The following is a 9,043-nucleotide window of genomic DNA, read 5'->3' on the forward strand; positions in this document are numbered from 1 at the left end:
GCAACTGAATATTCAACTTCCTATGATGGTATAAATATAGTGTTCTACAAATTATGTGCCCAATAATGAGGCAAAATGTCAATGCCACAGGTAATAAAGACATTCTATCTTATGACTCATATAATGACTAATCAAAAGGATATGTTCTACATATTTGGCATTTAAATGACATTAAGACCCATACTGAGCTTTACAGTTACATACTCACACTGATGGTTATCTACACCGTTAGTTATGTTCCTCAAATAGCACAGTTTTTTAAAAAAAATCATATTTTTAAAAAAGAATCACATTGACATCTTATTTTGTATTTGACAGAACAGTGAATAAACCTGCCTTTCACCAAATTTAAACAGATTTCTGAAAATTGTATTTGCCTTATTAGAATGTTTAAAGAATTGAAGATCTATCCTAAAGAAAGAAAGTGATGCAAAATATCACCTCTAGCAACAATTTAATTTATAGTTGAGGAAATTGAGAAGAAGAATAGCTAAGGATTCCATTTGGGATCACTTGAAATATAAAATAATATTACCTAGTAACCTGATAGATTTGCTTAAACAAGTCTTGTCAATTTTTCTGTTTTATATTTTTGTTGTATTATACAAAATAATAATCTGATTAAAAGAGTACTGTAGAGGATTTTAAAAATGCACACATTTGAAATATTCTAAATAATAGACCCATATTTAAGGTATATAAAATAGCTCATGCATATTTAGTGGGTACAGGAAAATTAGAAAGTGTTTAAAATTTGAGATTAATTAAACCATGTTTAATAAAAAAAGGTTTAGGCTGATGAGTTATCTCATGTACTATTTATGAACAACATCTTGATGGGAGATAGATCTGAATTACTACTATGTCTCTGGCCTTATTTTTTTATTTTTATTTTTTTTCAGAGAAAGTATTTTATCATCAGAACAGTATGGTTTCCGATATTTAAGATCTATTTATTATTTATTTTTACAAGTAGCAAAGTCCCTCCATTTTTTCCCCAGCTTAATATACATGGATATAAAAAGCTATTGATTTCACTCTGCCTCCCACCCCAACCTGAGTGGGGTAACAGGAAGTTGTGAGCTCAGAGCAGGCTCCTGATGCCAGGGTGGTTTCCTCTTTACCTCGGACTTAACTCTGGCACTCTAATCAGTCATCATCTTGCTGATTTCTTTTCAGTTTAAGAAAATCTATGAGTTTGTGAGCATCCTCCCCAGTAGACAGGTCTACAAAGTCCTTGGGAAGTCGGTAACTCAGATAGGGACTGGGTTGAACCGTCACTTCACTGTTTGTGCAACGGAAAGCTGGAGAATCCTGCTCCAGAGCATCTCCTTCACTAAAATCACCTTTTAAGTTTCTTCCAGATATCGATTCTTCCCAAGTAAACAGCAGTGAATCAGTCACCTCACCAAACGGATTAAAATCAATCAGCCACACCTTCCTCCTGCTGTCTCTCTCTATATCGAACACAAAGTCTTCATCCAAAAATTTGTATTGTGTGTGTTTCTTAAAAAAGTCTTGTATGCATCTGCAAATCTCTTCCTTTTGTTTAGAAATATGATCATAGTACTGTGTATAGGCCCTTTGAGAAATACCAATAAGCTTGTTTTCCTTGACAAAACATCGCAACTCAGCCCCAGGAATTAATTCACACCATTTTCGAAGAATAAGCTCATATTCTATACAAGGATCTGGAGAATCATCAATACAATGAATAAATGGCTGAATGAAGTCACGAGTGATGAAATCAGAACTCTTGAACAACAGAAAGATGTCGCGGAGGGTTTTACATTTCAGAGAACTGTTCATTGCTATCCAGTATGCATCCCTTGGGGCACTCCAGTTAAACTTAGGAAATGCACTGCTCCCCAGGGAATTGATAGCTTCTGGACTTTCGTGGTGAACTCGCGAAATTCCGGTGCCGTAGGCGTAGCCGTGTTCTCATCATCCGACCATTGTATTTCTTCTGCCTCATCATCACTGTTTGGTTGAGAATGTGTTGGTGGATCTTCCCTTCCCGAAACTACCAGAGTTCCATCGTGGAGTAAATAATCCTTCACATTCTGAGGAAGTGGAAGAATGATGCTCTGGATGGTAAGGCTTCGGAACAGTGGATACCAGGCGGAGAACTGACAGGGCAGCACATGCTCCTTCTTCATCCTCCAGCTGCCGCCGCCGCCGCCTCTCCCTCTCCTTCCAGCACTCTCCTGGAACCCAGGTCTCCCATCCCGGAGGTACCCGCCGAGCTATTTTGGCTCAAGGACTCTTCTGGTCCATAAAGTAGGGAGGTGGTAGCAGAAAAGAGAGCGAGGAGAATCGCAGGGACTCCCTTCAGTATTCACTCATACACGCACACACGCACAAACACACACAAAGCGTTCGCGTCCTGTCTCTGGCCTTATTTTATATTTATGTTTATCCACATTTATTTTGGAAGTTCATGACAGCCTGCTGCTAAGGTGATAACTGTAAGTAAAGTGCATTTAATGAACTCATAATGACTATTTTTTAAAATATTTAATGATGTTGAGTTTTGCCACGATCACAATTTCTTTTCTAGGAACAATCTATTTTTTTTTTTTTTTTTTGCTGAAACTTAATTAGTTATTAATAACTAATATTTTTGTCCCCTTTGATTCTTAAATTCTGCCTTATAATTACATTTTTGTGAACAAAACCATGAGAGGTGAATGCGGTTTTCTTCCATATGATTCTAAAATTCTCTTTTATCTATAATAAATACAGAAATAATTCTAAGAGCATTTTCACAGACATTTCAGTTTATACAGATTGTCTGGTCCTTGACCTACAATGGCTTGACTTAGGATTTTTCAACTTTACCATGCTGTGAAAGCAATAGTCTTCAGTAGAAACTGTACTTAGAGTTTTGCATTTTGATCTTTTCCTGGGTTAGTAGTATATGGTACGTTGGCAGCTGCAGCTCCCAGTCAGCCAAGTGGTCACAGGTGTAAAGAACAAATACACATACAACCATTCTTTACCGATACAACCATTCTGTTTTTGTTTCAGTACAGTATTAAATTACATGAGATATTCAACACTTTATTATCAAATAGGCTTTGTGTTAGATGATTTTGACCAACTATAGGTTAATGTAAGTGTTCTAATCTGCTCAAGGTAGGCAAGGCTAATCTATAATTCTCAGTAGGTTAAGTGTATTAAGCGCATTTTTGACATATTTTCAACTTACACTGGGTTCATGGGGGATGCAACCCTATTCAAAGGCAGGGAAGATCTGTACTTTGATTATTTTGTTCCACATATATCTCTGGGAATTTCCCTTCCTTCCTTCCTTCCTTTTTTCCTTCCTTCCTTCTTTAATTCCCTCCCTCCTTTCTTTCATACCCTCCCTCCTTTCTTTCTTTTCTTTCTTTCTTTCTTTTCTTTCTTTCTTTTTTTTTCTTTCTTTCTTTTCTTTCTTTCTTCCTTCCTTCCTTTCTTTCTTTCTTTCTTTTTCTTTTTCTTCTTTCTTTTATTTTCTTTCTTTCTTTCTTTCTTTCTTTCTTTCTTTCTTTTCTTTCTTTCTTTCTTTCTTTCTTTCTTTCTTTCTTTTCTTTCTTTCTTTCTTTCTTTCTTTCTCTTTCTTTCTTTTTCTTTCTCTCAACCATTTGTGGAACTCCCATAAGAAAAATAAAAGCTTTTCTTTCTATTATAATGTCTTGTATCTTTTGTCAGTATATTCTTTTTTTTTTTTTAAAGATTTTATTTATTTGAGAGAGAGAGTGAGAGACAGAGAACATGAGAGGGAGGAGGGTGAGAGGGAGAAGCAGACTCCCCGCTGAGCAGGGAGCCCGATGCGGGACTCGATCCCAGGACTCCAGGATCATGACCTGAGCTGAAGGCAGTCGCTTAACCAACTGAGCCACCCAGGCGCCCTTGTCAGTATATTCTTAAGAAAAATTTCCAACTCTGGTATTTGTATGGAATTTTTAGACCACATTGTAAAAAAACAAAAACAAACAAATAAACAAAAACTATGTGCTATTGTGTCCGCCTTTGAATAGTAAGAATATAATCATGATGAAGATTGCAGAAATTTAGCTTAGGAGATAATTGTTTTGCATATTACTTTGTATTTCTTATGTATTCACATTGCATTTTTTTCACCATCATAAAAATAAAAAGTAACTTTTATTTGTTTTTCAAGCATTTATTTATTTATTTATTTATTTATTTATTTATTTATATTAACATATAATGTATTATTTGTTCCAGGGGTACAGGTCTGTGATTCATCAGTCTTACACAATACACAGTGCTCACCACAACATATACCCTCTCCAATACATTCCAGTTAGTTAACATACAGAGCAACACTAGTTTCATGTATAGAATTTAGTGATTTTTCACCCACATACAACACCCATTTCTCATTACAAGTTTCTTCCTTAATCATCATCACCTATTTAACCAATCTCCCCATCCACTTCCCCCCTGGTAACCATTATTTTGTTCTTTATAGTTAACAGTCTGTTTTTTGGTTTGCTTCTTTCTTCCCCACCCCATCCCCTGTTCATTTGTTTTGTTTCTTAAAATTCCACATATGAGGGAAATCAGAGGGTATTTGTCTTTATCTGACTGACTTATTTTGCTTAGTATAATACTCTCTAGCTCCAGTCACCTCATTGAAAATGGCAAGATTTCATTCTTTTTGATGGATGAGTAATATTCCATTGCAAATATATATGTGTGTATATATATGTATATATATACACCACTTCTTTATCCATTCATCAGTCTGTAGACATTTGGGCTCTTTCCATAATTTGGCTTTTGTTAATAATGCTGCTATAAACATCAGCGTGTATGTAACCCCTCGAATCAGTATTTTTATACCTTTTGGCTAAATACCTAGTAGTGTAACTGCTGGATTGTAGGGGAGTTCTATTTTTAACTTTTTGAGGAATCTCTATACTGTTTTCCAGAGTGGCCACACCAGTTTGCCTTCCCACCAACAGTGTAAGAGTGTTTCCCTTTCTCCACATCCTTGCCTAAAATTGTTTCCTGAATTGTTAATTTTAGCCATTAGTTGTGAGATGCTATCTCATTGTAGTTTTGATTTGTATTTCCCTGATAATGAGTAATGTTGAGCATCTCTTCATGTGTCTGTTAGCCATCTATATGTCTTCTTTGGAAAAATGTCTATTCACGTCTTCTGCCCATTTCTTAACTGAGTTATTTGGTTTTTGGATGTTGAATTTGATAAGTTCTTTATAGATTTTGCATACTAACCCTTTATTAGATATGTCATTTGGAAATATCTTTTCCCATTCAGTAGATTGCCTCTTAGTTGTGTTGATTGTTTCCTTCATTATGCAGAATCTTTTTATTTTGATGAAGTCCCAATAGCTTATTTTTGCTTTTGTTTCCCTTGCCTCAGGAGACACATCTAGTAAGAAGTTGCTACGGCCGATGCCAAAGAGGTTACTGCCTGTGCTCTCTTCAAGGGTTTTTATGGTTTCAGGTCTCACATTTAGGTCTTTAGTCCATTTTGAGTTTATTTTTGTGTGTGGTGTAAGAAAGTGGTTCAGTTTCATTCTTTTGCATGTTGCTGTCCAGGTTTCCCAAAACCATTTGTTGAAAAGACTGTCTTTTTTCCATTGGATATGTTTTCCTACTTTGTCAAAGATCAGGTGATGGGTATTAAAAAGGACACGTACTGAATGGAGCACTGGGTGTTATATGCAAACAATGAATCATGGAACACTACATCAAAAACTAATGATGTAACGTATGGTGATTAACATAACATAATAAAATAAATACATACATACATACATACATTCCTGAAAAAAAAAAAAAAAAAGATCAGTTGACCATATCATTGTAAGTCCATTTCCAGGTTTTCTATTCTGTTCTGTTGATCTATGTGTCTGTTTTTGTGCCAGGACCATGCTGTCTTAGTCACTACAGCTTTGTAATATAGCTTGCAATCCACAATTGTGATGCCTCCAGCTTTGCTTTTCCTTTTCAGGATTGCTTTGGCTATTCAGGGTATTTTGTAGTTCCATACAAATGTTAGGATTGTTTGTTCTAGCTCTGTGGAAAGTGAAAATTTGACTCCTTCTTGCCAACTTGAATGCCTTTTATTTCTTTGTGTCATCTGATTGCTGAGGCTAGGACAACCAGTACTATGTTAAATAACAGTGGTGAAATGAACATCCTTGTTTTGTTCCTAACCTTAGGGGAAAAGCTTTGTTTTTCCCACTGAGGGTGATATTAGCTGTGGGTTTTTCGTATATGGACTTAAAAAGCAACTTTTAAAGAAGAGACATAATCTAATGGGAAATCTTGATGAAGATCCTTTAATAGCATACCAAAATACAGATAGACTTAGTATGTAAAGACAAAGTCAAATCTTCTATTACATAAAGGTAATTTGAGAATGCATTTTCTCAGTGCACATAAGATGGAAAATTCAAATTTATAGGTCAGTCCATATTTAAAAAGAAAGGTGTATAATGATTTCAAAAAGAAAGTGTTATTCCACAAAGACATATATCTTGACCTAACTTAGCAATATTTCTCTTTTTTTTTAAGATTTTATTTATCTATTTGAGAGAGAGAGAATGAGCATAAGTAGGGGAGGGGGCAGAGGGAGAAGGAGAAGCAGGTTCCACGCTAAGCAGGGAGCCCGACATGGGGCTCAAACCCAGGACCCTGGGATCATGACCTGAGCTGAGGCAGATGCTTGACCTACTGAGCCACCCAGGCATCCACCATATTTCTCTTGCTGGCTTAATTAAACAGTCACTATTTTGCATCAACTTATTTAAGCAAACTTTTACTCTACTTTGATCACAGCAAATGAGATAACCTCAAAACATAGTAACATATGAATAGTATAATTGAAAAAATTATGACTCTAATTAAAAAAATCACTATTTAAACAAAATCCTAAGAATAGCCTTCAAAGTCCTTGGTATGTTTATCACTAGTTTCACCAAGCTGAAAGTTCAATTTTCATTACAATTTAAACCATAATTAAAATTTCTCTGTTTCTGGATGTAATTTTGGAAATGGAGAATGACTAGAACAGAATTATTAAACAAATTGATTGCATTTCATTTATCTTCATTTTGAAAGGTTGATAGAAACAAAATGCAAATATTTTTTAATGATTTTTTTCTCTTAACTTGATTGCTATTATTTTTTTCATTAAGCTGTCATTACACTTCAGATTAAATCCCGCAATATGGAATCCTCTAGTTGAAATATGATCTGTGGAGGGCGCCTGGGTGGCTCAGTTGGTTAAGCGACTGCCTTCGGCTCAGGTCATGATCCTGGAGTCCCTGGATCGAGTCCCGCATCGGGCTCCCTGCTCGGCAGGGAGTCTGCTTCTCCCTCTGACCCTCCCCCCTCTCATGTGCTTGCTCTCTCTCATTCTCTCTCTCTCAAATAAATAAATAAATAAATCTTAAAAAAAAAAAAAAAAAGAAAGAAATATGATCTGTGGAGAGCCAGGCAGAACTCTAGGGAACCAGCTCTGAAACTAGACTTTAAACAGTAAGAAAGGGAAACTATTTTAAATTGTATAAGTATCTTAGCATTATATAAAACTAATCAATAACAAGGCAATTGGTAGCAGAAGGCTCATAGAATCATGCCATCTAACTCAGTTCCTCCTTGACTCAAACATTTATTAACATACTCAAGACAGTTCTTTTCTTCTGCACTCTTGAGCCTAGCAACCCTATGAATTGAAATCTGATGTTTCTCGACATTCAACTCAAAGTTTAGTAGAGTGTGAGGACTTCCCAAACATTTGTTAAAATTAATTAAATATGAAGTCAAGAGACATTTCTGCAATATTCGAAGTGGGTTAGGGTTAAATTCAAGTTCAACCCGGAGAAGGTAAAGCAACCAAGAATTGAGCACTCACTCCTTCCTAGGAAAATAGAATTCTGAAGTTGCCACCTATGCCTTTTTCTAATTGTCACTCACCTCTTTCTTTTAATCTAACTTTGATTAAAGGTATTCAGTGGGATACCTCATGGGAATTCCAGTCATTAATACACTGAAAACCTCATAATAAGCAAAAAACAGTCTTTGTACACATGCAAAATATAAAAGTACTTTTCTTCCTTAGCCAGGTATATGAGGCAGTTTGAGACTAGTATCCCAATAACATTTTAGATACTCTAATCATGAGGAAACATAAAGAAAATTAATTTGCAAATGATAGAGATTACACATGATATAGCACAAACCTTGTTGAAATGCTAGAATATACATAAGAGTAGATATGCAAATTTAAAAATTTTCCTTTACGTTTTAGAACAGGCACTTTTATTCTTCTTTCCTGGCAATAGTAGTCAAGAACACTGTCATAGATATTATTTCTACCATGTTATAGATAACCAAAGACAATTTATGGGCCCACTTGACTTGGAGATAGATAAGTATTAAACATCTCCATCATTCTTCTGGTTATTGTATTATATTTTTGTAAAACTTTATATCTTTACAACATTTTTACCTTCACAGCAAAGCTGAGGGGGAAAGGTATAGAGATTTTCTATATATCCTCTGCTTTCACATGCATAGATTTCTCCCCAAATCCATAGTTTACATAAAGTCCATTCTTAGTGATATACATTATGAATTCGGACAAATGTGTACAGATATGTATCCATCATTACAATATTGCAGAGTATTTTCACTACCCTAAAAATCCTCTGTGCTCTACCTATTTATCTCCCTCAACCCCACCCTGGTAACCACTGGTCTTTTTACTGTCTCCATAGTTTTGCCTTTTCCAGAATATCAAATAGTTGAAATCATGCAGTATGTAGCCCTTCTGGGTTAGCTTTCATTTAGTAATATGCATTTAAGATTCCTCCATGTCTTTTCATGACTTTATAGCTTATTTCTTTTTAGAGTTGAATAATACTCCATTGTCTGGGTGTCCCATAGTTAGTTTATCCATTCACCTACTTAAGGACATTCTGGCTGCTTTTGAGCTTTGGCAATTATGAATAAGGCTGCTATAAACATTTCTGGGCAGGCTTTTGTGTGGACA

General features: G+C 35.4%; 1 pseudogene; it reads right to left on the minus strand.

Annotated features, from left to right (window-relative positions):
• Positions 1-875: 875 nt before the first annotated feature.
• Positions 876-2,222, minus strand: LOC118555897 (translation initiation factor eIF2 assembly protein pseudogene; annotated as a pseudogene).
• Between the last annotated feature and the right edge of the window lie 6,821 nt (positions 2,223-9,043).

The sequence above is a fragment of the Halichoerus grypus genome, chromosome 3 (assembly GCF_964656455.1).
Source record: "Halichoerus grypus chromosome 3, mHalGry1.hap1.1, whole genome shotgun sequence".
NCBI lineage: Eukaryota > Metazoa > Chordata > Mammalia > Carnivora > Phocidae > Halichoerus > Halichoerus grypus.